Source organism: Dasypus novemcinctus, chromosome 8, assembly GCF_030445035.2.
Source record: "Dasypus novemcinctus isolate mDasNov1 chromosome 8, mDasNov1.1.hap2, whole genome shotgun sequence".
In the NCBI taxonomy this organism is placed as follows: Eukaryota; Metazoa; Chordata; class Mammalia; order Cingulata; family Dasypodidae; genus Dasypus; species Dasypus novemcinctus.
Genome location: NC_080680.1, coordinates 47,768,364 through 47,783,285, shown reverse-complemented (window position 1 = coordinate 47,783,285; position 14,922 = coordinate 47,768,364).

The following is a 14,922-nucleotide window of genomic DNA, read 5'->3' as shown; positions in this document are numbered from 1 at the left end:
AGTCATCTCACTTCCCACACTGCTTACCAAATCATCTTTTAGGTTATCGGTTATCTGAAGTTTTCCATCAGGACCAACTGTGCAGCTTTTGCAACTATACAATCGTAAAACAATAGGGGTCTGGAAAAGTGTATTTTTCATTTTGGCTACCACCAAGGACCATAATATGAAAGATTATAATATTTTCATAGTTTCAAACTATCTGGTCCCAATCAACCTTTTCATATTTATCTTCCATACAACCCCAACCTCCACCCCATGATCCCAATAGTTTAGTTACCGCCGAGAAATTATTATTTCTTGAATAAAATATTAAGGATATTTTTCTGCCTCCAGTCCTCTCCTCCAGTTATTTCCTTTACCTACAATTTCTTCCTCCTCCCCATTGGCAAAATTTCTACCCTACTTCAAGGGCTACCTCCATTTTGTCTACCCACACTGCCTCAATTCAGAATACTTGATTCTTTGGACTTCCCCAGTAACGGCTTGCATCTCTACTGTGCCTTCCATTATTCTGCCTTTATTACATTTATTTATATGTATCTGTCTCCCCCACCAGCCTATGAACTCCTGAAGAGAAGGAGCCTAGTGTTTATTTATTCATTTTTTTTGCTAGGTGTTATTTTATATTTGAATTCCCACACAGCACTATTCACAATGCTTGATATCTAGCAAGTGCTCAATGTACTTAAAAATGCAATTTAACTTGATGAATGAAATAGCTATTCACTCATTCCACAAAGATTTATCGAGTGCCTACTATGAGACTGGAACTGGAAATACAGACAAAAATCCCTACCCTCAGGAAGCTTACATTCTAGTGGGGGGAGACAAACAATAAGCATGATGAATATGTCCTATATGTAGGGTGTTAGATGATGATATGTGCTAAAGAGATAAACAAAGCAGAAATGGCAGGTGAGTATTGATGTGGGGAAATGGTTTTGCAATTTCAGATGGAAGCCCAGGGAAAGTCTCGATGGAGAAGGAAGAAGAGTGTTCCTGGCAGAGGAACGTTATATATGTCCTCTAAATCCTTGCTGTCACAAAGATGGGATACTGCATCAGGATCTCCTGGAAGCTTGTTAGAAATACAGAGTCTTGGGCTCTACTCCAGACTTCTCAATCAAAATCTGCATTTAATATGATCCTCAGGTGATTTAAATGAGTATTTAAGTTCTAGAAGCTCTGCTCTAAGTGATCATACTCCTTGGGACTTAGAGGGACTTATAAGGGACTGCTTTGCAAACCAATGTGGGTATATGTCAGACCCCAAATGTGCTTTTTGGGGAAGCAGGAGATCTCAGGTCCATTTTTTGAAGGTTTGGATAAATGTTAATATCATACAGGTACAAACTCATGATGGACTCATTGCATTTCCTAAGAATTTTTCCTCTTTTTCTCAGGCAAGGATGGGTATACGCATGTGCATTTATATGTACTGATATGTGATTAGGGTTAGGGAACTAACATTGTTTTATTTCCTATAGCCCCAATCATGTTAGGCACTGTGCTGCTGTAGCAGAAATGAACCTTAGACCACAAATAAGCATCTACCAGAAAGTTCCCTTTGGCATTTCATCAAATTAAATTAGGTTCTACGCCAAAATTATATGTATTATTTTTTAATCAGGAGGAAAATTATTTTTAAAGGTTCTTGTGTCCCCATCCTTCTCAGTCATTATTGAGCCTCTCTCCCCATATCAGGCACTGTGAACACCATCTCACATCCTCTCAGCCTCAGCTCCATTCCAGTCATGGCTGTGGCAAACAGATTCCTCCAGGCTTCTACCTTCTTCGCACTGACAGCACCTCACTTCAAGCTTGTGCCTTGCTTCTCCCACTTACTTCCTGCTCCAGGGCCCCTCTGGTTCCTTGCTATGGATTCCTATAGGAGCCTGCCCACCACTCACACACATACAAACTAGAAAGGTTATTGCCCCAACCAGTGGAAATGACAGCAGATCGACCAATGCTTCTCCCTCTTCTTCGTCCCTTTAGCAGACAATTTTGATGCAAGCCCATAGCAGTGACCAACTTGATGATACAACCTTGTATTAATTTCTGTCCCATATTCCTGCCCCATGGAATTACTTCCCAAATAAACTACTTTAATCCAAGCCCTTGTCACAAACTGTGATTTCAGGGGAATTCAGGCAAAGACAATTTCCTATCCAGTTGAGCTAAAGAGAAGTTCTCCTATCAAGAGCAAAATAAATAGAAGCCCCCTCCAGGATTGGGGCCACCAGGGAGATGTTCATTATCCAAGCCCAAGTTGTCCCATAGAAGTTCCTTGAAACTTGCAGTAATATTTACCAGGGTTGGAAGTCATAATACTATTATCCACTCTCACCTATACACCACAGACCTGAGGAGGTCAAGCTGCCTAAAGGATAGTAGTTCCCCATTCTCGGGGAACATCCTTCATTTCTTCAATAAGCCTGGGGAAATGGCCACTTACTCTCTGATCCTCTTTCTTTCCCTGTGAGAGCACCCACCTTTCCCTACCTTCCCCCTACTCCCATATTTAACAATCTCCATCATGAGCTTAAGCATTCACAAAATGTTGGAAAAACGTTTGCCTTCAACAACTGCTTTACACTCTACAAATAACCCTCAAGGAAAGTGTGCACAAAGGGCTGACTACCTTCTTGAAAAAATGGGACAGGGTAGTAGAAAAAACGGCATAGATTAATATTGCAAAAAAAACCCACTTTTTTCTACATTTGTATTTTATCTCTTTTATAATAGTTATTACAATAACCCCATAAAGTAGGTATTATTTTTTTTAAAGAACATTCATGGTTTTTTTAAGGGGTGCCTATGCGAGTGCCTTTGTGGTGAACCAAGTGCCCACATGAGTGCCCGTGTGGCAAGCCAGTGCCCACACGACAAGCAGAGTGTCCACACAGTTACCCAGTGCTTGTGCAAGTGAGTCATGCAGCAAGGTGAGGAGTCACGTAGCAAGGTGATGATGCATCAAAACAGAGACAAAGGGGAGAGTTAAGGCGAAGTGCAGTAGAGACCAGGAACTGAGGTGGCACAATTGACAGGGAAACTCTCCACATCAGAGGTCCCCAGGATTGAATCACCGTGAATCCTAGAGGAGAAAGACAAGAAGAAAAGAAAAAAGAGAAATAGATATAGAAGATCACACAGAGAACAGACACAGACAGCAAAAATAGCAGGGTGGGGAAGGGTAAGTGGAAAAAATAAATAAGTAACTAAATCTTAAAAAAAAAAAAAAGCAACACTGGATTCCTTGAGGCATTACAGAGATCGGTATCACCATCAAGGATTTGAAGGGAAGCGGACTTGGCCCAGTGGTTAGGGCGTCCCTCTACCACATGGGAGGTCTGCAGTTCAAACCCCAGGCCTCCTTGACCCGTGTAGAGCTGGCCCATGCGCAGTGCTGATGCGGTTAAGGAGTGCCCTGCCACGCTGGGGTGTCCCCACGTAGGGGAGCCCCACACGCAAGGAGTGCACCCCGTAAGGAGAGCCGCCCAGCGCAAAAGGAAGTTCAGCCTGCCCAGGGATAGCACTGCACACACAGAGAGCTGACACAACAAGATGATGCAACAAAAATAAACACAGATTCCCATCCTGCTAACAACAACAGAAGCGGACAAAGAAGAACACGCAGCAGAAAGACAAAGAGAACAGACAACTGGGGTGAGGGGCGAAGGGGAGAGAAATAAATAAATCTTAAAAAAAAAAAAAAAGAGGATGCAGGGGCAGTGATTCCAGTCACATCCCCATTCAACTCTTATTTGGCCTTTGCAGGAAACAAATGGATCTTGGAGGTTGACAGTGAATTATTGTAAACTTAACCAAGTGGTGACTCCAACTGCAGGTGCTGTTCCAGATATGGTATCATTTCTTAAGCAAATCAATACATCCCCTGGTGCAGTTGTTGATCTGGCAAATGCTTTTTTCTCAGTTGCCGTTAGAAAGGACCACCAGAAACAAATTGCTCTCAGCTGGCAAGGTCTGCAGTATACTTTCACTGTTCTGCCTCTGGGGTATAGCAAATCTTCAGCTCTATGTTATAATATTGTCTGCAGGGTACTTGATTGTCTCTGCTCCCACAAGACATAACATCGGTCCATTATTGATGATACCATACTGATTGGACCTAGTGAGCAAGAAGTAGAAAATATTCTAGACTTATTGGTAAGGCATTTGTGTGGGAGAGGATGGAAGATAAATCCAACAAAAATACAGATGCCTACTACTTTGGTGAAATTTCTAGATGTTTTCATTGGTATGGGGCATGTCCAGATATCTCTTCTAAAAACTGTTGTATCTGGCCCCTCCTATGACCAAAAAAGAGGCACAATACTTAGTTGGCCTCTTCAGATTTTGGAGACAACATATTTCTCATTTGTGTGTGCTACTCTGGCACTTTTACTGAGTGACCAGAATAGCTGCTAGCTTTGAGGAGGAATTGGATCAAGAGGAGGCTCTGTACCAGGTCCAGACTGCTGTGTAAGCTGCACTGCCACTTTGGCCATATGATCTAGTGGATCCAATGGTACTGGAAGCATAAGTGGCAAATAGAGATGCTGTCTGGAGCCTTTGGCCGGCCCCTATAGGAGACTCACAATGCAGACCCTTAGGATTTTGGAGCAAAGCCCTGTCATCCTCTGCAGATACCCACTCTTCTTTTCAGAAACAGCTTTTGGCCTGCTACCAGGCCTTAGTAGAGACTGAGTGCTTAACCATGGACCACCAAGTTACCATGAAACCTGAGTGGCCTATCATGAACTGGGTGTTGTCTGATCCACCAAACCATAAAGTTGGGTGCATACAGCAGCACTCCATCATAAAGTGGAAGTGGTATATACGAGATAAGTCTTGAGTGGGTTCTGAAGACACAAGTAAGTTATGTGAGGAAGTGGCCCAAAAGCCCTGGGTCACCACTTCTGCCACATTACTTTCTCTTCCCCAGTCCACAACTATAGCCTCTTGGGGAATTCCTTACAATAAGTTGACTGACAAAAAGAAAACTCAGGCCTGGTTTTTAGATGTTTCTGCACAATATCCAGGTACCATCTGAAATTGGACAGCTGCAGCACTGCAGCCCCTTTCTGGGATGTCCCTGAAGGACAGTGATGAGGAGAAATCCTCCCAGTGGGCATAATTTCAAGCAGTACACCTGGTTGTTCATTTTCTTGGAAGGAGAAATGGCCAGAGGTGTGTTTATACACTGATTCATGGGCTCTTGCTAATGTTTTGACTGGATGGTCAGGGACTTGGAAGGAACAGGATTGGAAAATTGGTGACAAAGAAGTCTGGGGAAGAGATACATGGGTAGACCTTTCTGAATGAGCAAAAAACATGACAATATTTGTGTCCCACATGAATGCTCAGCAGAAGAAGATTTTAATAATCAAATGGATAAGATGATCCATTCTGTGGATAGCACTCAGCCTCTTTTCCCAGCCACTCCTGTCATTGCCCAATGGGCTCATAAACATAGTGGCCATGGTGGTAGGAATGGAAGTTATGCATGGGCCCAGCAAAATGGACTTCCCCTCACTAAGGCTGACTTGGCTGCAGCCACTGCAGAGTGCCCAGTCTGCCAACAGCAGAGATCCATACTCAGTCCCCAATATGACACCATTCCCCAAGGTGATCAGCCTGCTAACCGGTGGCAGGTTGATTACATTGGACAACTTCCATCTGAAAGGGGCAGCACTTTGTTCTAACTGAAATAGACACATACTCCAGATATGGGTTTGCCTTCCCTGCACACAATGCTTCTTCCAAAACTACTATCAGTGGACTTACTGAATGTCTTATCCACTGCCATGACAGTCCACACAGCATTGCTTCTGATCAGGGAAACCACTTCTCAGCAAATGATGTGCGGGAATGGGCACATGCTCATGGAATTCACTGGTCTTACCATGTTCCCCATTATCCTGAAGCAGCTGGATTGATAGAACAGTAGAATGGCCTTTTGAAGACTCAATTACAGTGACAACTAGATGGGAATATGTTGCAGGACTGGGGCACTGTTCTCCAGGAGGTTGTATATGCTCTAAATCAGCAACCACTCTATGGTGCAGTTTCTCCTATAGTCGGGATTCACAGGTCCAGGAATAAAGGGGTGGAACTGTGAGTAGCACCACACACTATTATCCCTAGTGATCCACTAGGAAAATTTTTGCTTCCTGTCCCTGCAACCTTAAAATCTGCTGGACTACAGGTATTAGATTCAAAAGGAGGAATGCTTCCATCAGGGAACACAACAATTCCGTTGAACTGGAAGTTAAGACTGCCACCTGACTACTTTGGTCTCCTCAAGCCTCTGAATCAACAGGCAAAGAAGGGAATTACTGTACTGATCCTGACTATCAAGGGGAAATAGGATGGCACCTACACAATGGAGGTTAAGAAGAGTTTGCCCGGAACACTGGAAATCCCCTAGGGTGTCTCTTAGTACTATTATGCCCTCTGATTAAAGTCAATGTAAAATTGCAACAACCTCATCAAGCAGGACAAACAATGACTCAGAATCTTCAGGAATGAAAGTTTGATTCACCTCACCAGGCAAAGAGCCACGGCCAGCTAAGGTGCTTGCTGAGGGTAAAGGGAACATGAAATGGTAGTGGAAGAAGGTAGTGATAAATATGAACTTCAACCCACGACCAGTTACAGAAACAAGGACTGTAATGGTCATGACTATTTCTTCCTTGTTTTATTATGAGTATGAATATCTTTGTTTTCTTCCCCATCCTTTCCCCTTATCATATGACATAAGTTGTATTAGTTTCATGTTGTATTTAAGGATGCAAGCTTAAGAGCGATTATTACCCAAGGACTTGCATCCTATTCTGGAAGGATTTAGTGCATTTCCAGTTGTATGCAGGGCAGTTGAGTATTGTTAGGCGGAAAATAATATATATATATGTATATATATATATGTGTATATATATATATCTGTTACTGTTTTTATTTAGAGACAAATTATGGTTTAAGATGATGTGTATGGCTGCCTACTTGACAAGGGGTGGACTGCGACGGTTAGGCTAATGTGCCAATTCAACCAGGTAATGGTGCCCACTTCTTTGGTCAAGCAAGCAATGGAGAAATTGTAATAAAATGGCATTTCATAGACTTTACTCATCAGTGAGTTGATTGCATAGATGGCTGGTTACATTTACAATCAACTGAGGAGTTTGCTATCAGCAATGAGTAATGTCTCATCCAATCAGTTGAAGGCCTTAAAAGGAAAATTGATTTCAGCATTCAGAGAGAGAATACCCATCTCTACTTCAGATAGCCAGCATCTCCTGGGGAATTCAATGAGGACCTTCATCAGAGTCCCTGACTTGCAGCTTGCCCTATGGAATTTAGACTTGAGAATCGCCACAGTTGCATGAGACAATTTTATAAAATCTCATACTATTTACAGATATCTCCTGACAGTTCTGTTTCTCTAGAGAACCCTAATACAGAGTTTTGTGATGCTCACTGTTATATTTAGGTCTTTGATGCATTTTGAGTTAATTTTTGTATAAGGTGTGAAGTAGGGGTCCTCTTTCTTTCTTCTGGATATGAATATCCAGTTCTCCTAGCACCACTTATTGAATAGACTGTCCTGACACAGTTGGGTGGGTTTGACAGCCTAGTCAAAATCATTTGACCATAGATAGGAAAGTCTGTTTCTGAACCATCAGTTTGGTTCCATTGGTCTATACATCTATCTTTATGCCAGTGCCATGCTGATTTTACCACTGTAGCTAGATAACATGATTTGAAGTCTGGAAATAAGAGTACTCCAACTTCTTTCTTCCTTTTTAAGAAGTTTCTGGCTATTCAGGGGCCCTTACCCTTCCAAATTTGATAATGAGGGTTTTTCCATTTCTTTAAGTAAAGACTATTGGAATTTTTATTAGGATTACATTGAATCTGTATATCATTTGGGGCAGAATTGACATCCTAATGATATTTAGTCTTCCCATCCATGAACATGGAATGTTCTCCCATTCATTTAGGTCTTCTTTAATTTCTTTTAGCAATTGCATCATAATTTTCTGAATACAAGTGCTTCATGTCCTTGGACAAGGAACAAATATTATATTCTTTTTGTTGCTATTGTAAATAGAATTTTTTCCTTACTTCCTCCTCAGATTGTGCATTACTAGTGTATAAAAACACTATTGATTTTTGTGTATTAATCTTGTTTCCTGCCACACAACTGACTTTGTTAATCATTCTAGCAGCTTTTGTTGTAGATTCTTCAGGACTTTCTGGATATAGGATCATATCATCTTTGAATAGTGAAAGTTTTACTTCTTCCTTTCCAATTTGGACACCGTTTATTTCTTTTTGTTGCCTGCTTGCTCTAGCTAGAATTTCTAGCACTATATGGGACAACAGTGGTGACAGTGGGCATCCAGTCTTGTTCCAGATCTCAATGGAAAAGCTTTCAATCTTTCACCATTGAGTACAATGTTAACTGTGGGTTTTTCATTTATGGCCTTTATCATATCGAGAAGGTTTCCTTTGATTCCAATCTTTTGGTGTGTTTTTACCAAGAAAGGATGCTAAATTTTGTCAAATGCTTTTTTTTTTTTTTTTTGCATCAATTGAAGTGATTATATGATTTTTCTTCTTTATTTTATTAATGTGGTGTACTATACTGATTGATTTTCTTGTGTTAAACCAACATTGTGTGCCCAGGATAAAACCCACTGATCATGATGAATAATTCTTTTAATGTGTTGTTGAATTCTATTAGCAAGTAGTTTGTTAAAGATTTTTGCACTCAGATTCTTTAGGGAAATGGGTCTATAATTTTCTTTTTTCATAATGTCTTTATCTGGCTTTGATATTAGGGTGGTATTGGCTTCATGGAATGACTTTGGTAGTGTGCCTTTCTGTTCAATTGTTTGGAAGAGTTTGAGTAAGATTGGCATTAAATCTTCTTTGAATGCTTAGGAGAATTCATCTCTGAAGCCATCTGATCCTGGGCTTTTCATTTTGGGGATTTGATTGATGATTGTTTCCATCACTGTTTGTCATTGGTTTGTTGAGGTCTTCTCTTTCTTCTAGGGTCAGTGTGGGTTGTTTGTATGTTCCAGGAATTTTTCCATTTCATCTACATTGTCTAGTTTGTTGGCATACAGTTTTTTGGAGTATCCTTTTATGATCTCGTAGTTCTATGTGGTCAGTAATAATGTCCCCATTTTCATTTATTTTATTTTATTTATTTACATATTCTCTCTTTTTTTCTTTGTCTGTCTAGCTAAGTGTTTGTCAATTTTATTAATCTCAAAGAACCAGCTTTTGGTTTTGTTAATTCTGCCTCTTGTTTTTTTGTTCTCAATTTCATTTATTTCTTCTCTGATCTTTGTCCTTCTGCCTGCTTTGAGATTAGTTCGCTGTTCTCCTCTAGTTCCTCCAGATGTGTAATTAGGTTGTTGATTTTAGCTCTTTCTTCTTTCTTAATGTAAGCATTGAGGGCTAGAAATGCCCCTCTCAGCACTACTTTCATTGCATCCCATAGGTTCTGATATATCGTGTTCTTATTTTCAGTTATCTCAAGATATTTATTGAATACTCTTGCAATTTCTTCTAATTTCCCCCTTGTTCCTCTCAGTTCTTGACTTGGGCTCTATAAGTGAACGTCACATTATTTAATATTTTAATTATTTTGTTATTATTAATAATAAAATATTTAAGACAACCCGTGCCAAAATATACACCTCTGATTCTAATCCATGACATACCTTGTTACATAGGAAACCTGTGTCCCAATGAAACTCAGCTAATAGAAAGAGAAATATCTCAGACTTTCATCTCACCCAAATTCTTCATGCAAGGCCCAGTGCTTGTGTTGCTTTTGGCTTGTCACAAGCTAAATTTTCATAATATTTTGGGTCTATTTTTTTAATCTATTTTATTCCATTCCCTGCCCCCATCCATGGGGATTTGATGAAATAAAAAGTGATTTTAATTACTTTCATTTTATAAAATATTATCTGGTATTACTATTCCATAATAAGTCTAAATCTTTTCATATTTTTGGTATTTGATTTTTTAATTTTCCAAATAATTTCTATATCAATTTGTCATCAAATTCTATAAAATACTGAGGGGATTTTCATTGCTATTGCTTTACCTTATAAAGTACTATGGTAAATATTGTTATCTTATGAGATTTAGCCTTCAACTTTAGAAGCAAGGTATGATTCTCATTTATTCATTTATTATCTAAGACATTATAATTTTTAAAACAAATTTTTTGTTCAAACTTAGTTATCTAATTATTTGTTTTGTTGTAGCTCATAAAATTATTCTAAAGTATTCCCCAGATCTGGATCATTGAAAAATAAGAAATACAATTGATTTTTAGGTGTTTACTTCTTTCTCTGAATCTTTATCAAGTTAAATCTTTATATCATATTTTAGCTAAACATATTTCACACACAAAAAAAGATGACAGTGGTTTTCATTTCCTATAATTAGACTTTTTGCTTCTGTTTGTGACTGTGTGAATTTTGTGAATCCCAGAAAAGATCATATTATCAAACTAATCCATTGATTTGCATTAAATTCAGTTAAGGACCTTAGATCACTTGTTTAGCTTGATGTAGGGCTTTTGATTGGACTACTTCAGTGATGCGTGACCCTGGTTGGGTCTCTACCCTCTTCCTGGGTCTTATGTAAAGTGAGTACACATAGAAGGGAGGAGAGAAACAGAGAAAGGGAGCTCTGTCATTTTGATCCTGCCATGTGAGAGAGAGGACTCCAGGTTTATCTACAGCTGCAGAAAGACATAGAAGCCCCAAGAGGCTCAAGGACATGAGGCCCAGGGAGAGATGCCTGAAGGCCCACAACTGAGCTTGAGGAGAAAGAAGAGGGAAATCAGTAGACCTGTCATCTTGCCTTGCCACATGGCAGTACACAAAGATCTGCCAGCAGACGGCCTTTGGTGAGAAAGCATCTCTGCATTGATTTACATTTCACATACGCAGAACTGTAAGCTTTTACTTCAGATAAATTCCTTTCCTAAAAGCCAACACATTTCTGGTATATTGCATTGGCAGCCTTTTGCAAACTAAGACACTATTCTATTCAAATATTTTTTTAAGATTTATTTTTCTTTATTTCTCCCCCCCCTCATTGTTTTGCACTCACCATCTGCTTGACTTCTTTTTAGGAGGTACTGGGAAGCAAGCCTGGAGCCTCCCATGTAGAAGAGAGGTGGCCAATTGCTTGGGTCACCTCCATTCCCTATTGACTGTGTCTCTCATTGTGTTTCCTCACTGTGTCTCTTGGTTTGTTTCATCTTGTTGCATCAGCTTGCCACATCAGCCCATCACATCAGCTCACTGCTTGCTTGTCTTCTTTAGGAGATGATCAATGAACTCCAGGCAGGACAAACCCAAATAGATCCACAATGCAACATGTTATAATCAAAGTGTCAAATGCTAAAGATGGAGAATTCTGAAAGACTCAAGAGAGAAGCAACATATCACATACAAGGGAGCTCAATAAGATTTAAGGCTGACTTCTCATCAGAAACCATGGAGGCACAATAGCCTCCATTTAAAGTGCTGAAAGCAAAAAATTGGAACCAAGAATTCTACATCTGGCAAAACAGTCTTTCAAAAAATGAGGGAGACTGAGACATTTCCAGATAAACTGAAGGTGAGGGTTTTGTCACCACTAGACTGGCCTTACAAGAGATGCTAAAGAGAGTTCTGCAAGTTGAAAGGAAAAGACAGTAGGCAAAAGATCAAAGCAATATGAAGAACTAATGATCTGTGATAATGGTAACAGCATGGGTAAATATAAATCCCAGTACTATTGTAATTTTGGTGTGTAACTCCACTTTTTACTTCCTACAGGGTCTAAAAGGCTAACACATAAAACATAATGATGAATCAGTAGTTTTGGACTCACAATGAATAAACATGCAATTTGTGACAAGGACTACATAAAGTGATATAGGAACATAGTTTGTGTGTACTTTTAAAGTTAAGTTGATATCAAAGCAAACAAAATTTTATAGATTTAGGATGTTAAATTTAAGCCCCATGGTAATTACAAAGAAAATATCAGAGAATATGCAAGCTTATAGAGACAGAAAGTAGAGGACAGGTTGCCAGGGGTGGGTTCAGGGAGAATGGCAGGTTAATGTAAATGATGGGTATAGGGTTTCTGTTTGGGGATATGGAAAAGTTTTAGTAATGGAAGCATACCACTGAATGATATGCTTGGGAGTGGTTTAGATGGGAAAGTTTATGTTGTATATATGTTCCCACAATTTTTTAAAAAAGGAGCAACCAAAGACATAATGAGGGAAGCAGATGCGGCTCAACTGACAGAGTATCTGTCTACCATATGGAGGGTCCAAGGTTCGATGCCCAGAGCCTCCTGTTGTGTGTGGTGAGCTCGCCCACGCACGGTGCTGCAGCACGCAAGGAGTGCCGTGCCATGCAGGGGCGCCCCTGTGTAGGGGTGCCCCATGGGCAAGGAGTGCGCCCTGCAAGGAGAGCTGCCCCATGTGAAAAAAGCGCAGCCTGCCCAGGAGTGGCGCTGCACACAGAGAGAGCTGATGCAGCAAGATGACACAACAAAAAAGAGACACAGGAATAGAAAGAGACAGATATGCTGCCAGATAATGCAAGCGGATGCAGAAGAACACACAGCAAATGGACACAGAGAGCAGACAATGGGGGGTGGGGAGGAGAGAAATAAATAAATAAATAATAAATAAATAAATAAATTTAAAAAAATAAAAAAATTAAGACACAATGACAATTAAATGCAATATGTAATCTTGGACAGGATCTAATAATGGAGGGGGAAAGGCCAAAAAAATATTTTGCAGGCATAAAAAAATGAAATATAGACTGTGAGCTTTATATCAAATCGTTAAGTTTCTTGAACTTGATAACTGCACTGAAGGTCTTTACCAAAGTGAATATCCTTGTTTTAGGAAATGTTCATAGCAGTACTGATGTTCAAGGAACTTGACATATACAATGCACACTCCTCAAATGTTCAGAAAATGGATTGAAAAATAGTTGATATATAGATTGATTGACTAATAGATAAAATGATACAGCAAATGTGGCAAAATAATAAAATTGGTAGATCTGGGCATCCTGGGGCTAGGGGTATATGGCTGGTGTATTAGTCCTCCAAGGGGGTACTGATGTACAGTACCAGAAATCTGTTGGCTTTTATAAAGGGTGTTTATTTGGGGGTAAAAGCTTACAGTTCCAAGGTGAAATCAAGGCATCAATAGAGGTAGAGATGCTTTCTTACCAAAGTCGGCTACTGTTGATCCTGGTGTGTTGCCACATGGTGAAGCAAGATGGCCACAGATGTCTGCAAGATTTCAGCCTTCCTCTCTGAGCTTCCTCTCTCAGGCTTAGCTGCTCTGCTTTCTTCCTGATTTCAGCTGCAAGCTGGCATAGGGCTTGTCCCTTAGGGCTTCCTCTCTCTCCTCGTATAGGGCTTGTTTTTTTCTGTGCCTTCTATACCTTGGCTTTTCTGCTGTTTTCCCAATTTCAGCTGCAAGCTATCAGGTGAAATGACTCAACACTCCCTGGGGCCTCAGCTGTTTGAGCCTTCTCCTTTCTGTCACATGGCAGGATCAAAAATGACAGAGCTCTCTCTTTCTGAGTCTGTGTGAGTGTCTGTTTATATCAGACCCAGCAAGGGGGCAGGGACTCAATCTGACTCATGCCTTACTGAGATAGTCAAATCATAAAGCCTTAAAAGCAATTTTAACAGGCAATCTAATCAAAGACCCTTCAACTGAATTTATTTATTTATTTATTTTTTAAAGATTTATTCCCCCCCCAGTTGTCTGCTCTCTGTGTCCATTCGCTGTGTGTTCTTCTGTGACCACTTCTATCCTTATCAGTGGCACCAGGAATCTGTGTTTCTTTTTGTTACGTCATCTTGTGTCAGCTCTCTGTGTGTGCAGCGCCGTTCTTAGGCAGGCTGCACTTTCTTTCACACTGGGTGGCTCTCCTTATGGGGCGCACTCATTGCGCGTGGGGCTCATCTACGCGGGGGACACCGCTGCGTGGCAGGGCACTCCTTGCACGCATCAGCACTGGGCATGGGCCAGCTCCACACAGGTCAAGGAGGCCCAAGGTTTGAACCGCAGACCTCCCATGTGTTAGGCAGATGCCCTATCCATTGGGCCAAGTCCACTTCCCCAACTGAATTTAATACCAACCATACCCAGAGGAATAAATTAATTTACAAATATAATCTTTCTTTTTTGGGGAGTCATAAAATAATCTCAAACTATAGCAGATGAAATTTATATTATTTTGTAACAGAAAATATTTCAAACATAAAAAGTTTTAAAATTTTATTGAAAGTTAGGGTAACTAATTGTTCTACTTTGCGCATGACTGAAATAGTTTTATTTTATTTTATTTTTTCAAAGATTTATTTATTTATTTAATTTCCCCCCCTCCCCTGGTTGTCTGTTCTTGGTGTCTATTTGCTGCGTCTTGTTTCTTTGTCCGCTTCTGTTGTCGTCAGCGGCACGGGAAGTGTGGGCGGCGCCATTCCTGGGCAGGCTGCACTTTCTTTTCACGCTGGGCGGCTTTCCTCACGGGCGCACTCCTTGCGCGTGGGGCTCCCCCACGCGGGGGACACCCTTGCGTGGCACGGCACTCCTTGCGCACATCAGCACTGCGCATGGCCAGCTCCACACGGGTCAAGGAGGCCCGGGGTTTGAACCGCGGACCTCCCATATGGTAGAGGGACGCCCTAACCACTGGGCCAAAGTCCATTTCCCTGAAATAGTTTTAGCATCCCAAGAAATCCCTCAGTCCTGGGCAAACAAGGATGGTTCATCACCCTATTGCAAATTTAACCAGTTATATTCTTAGAAATTCTAATATATCAGATTTTCATAACTCTTTTAAA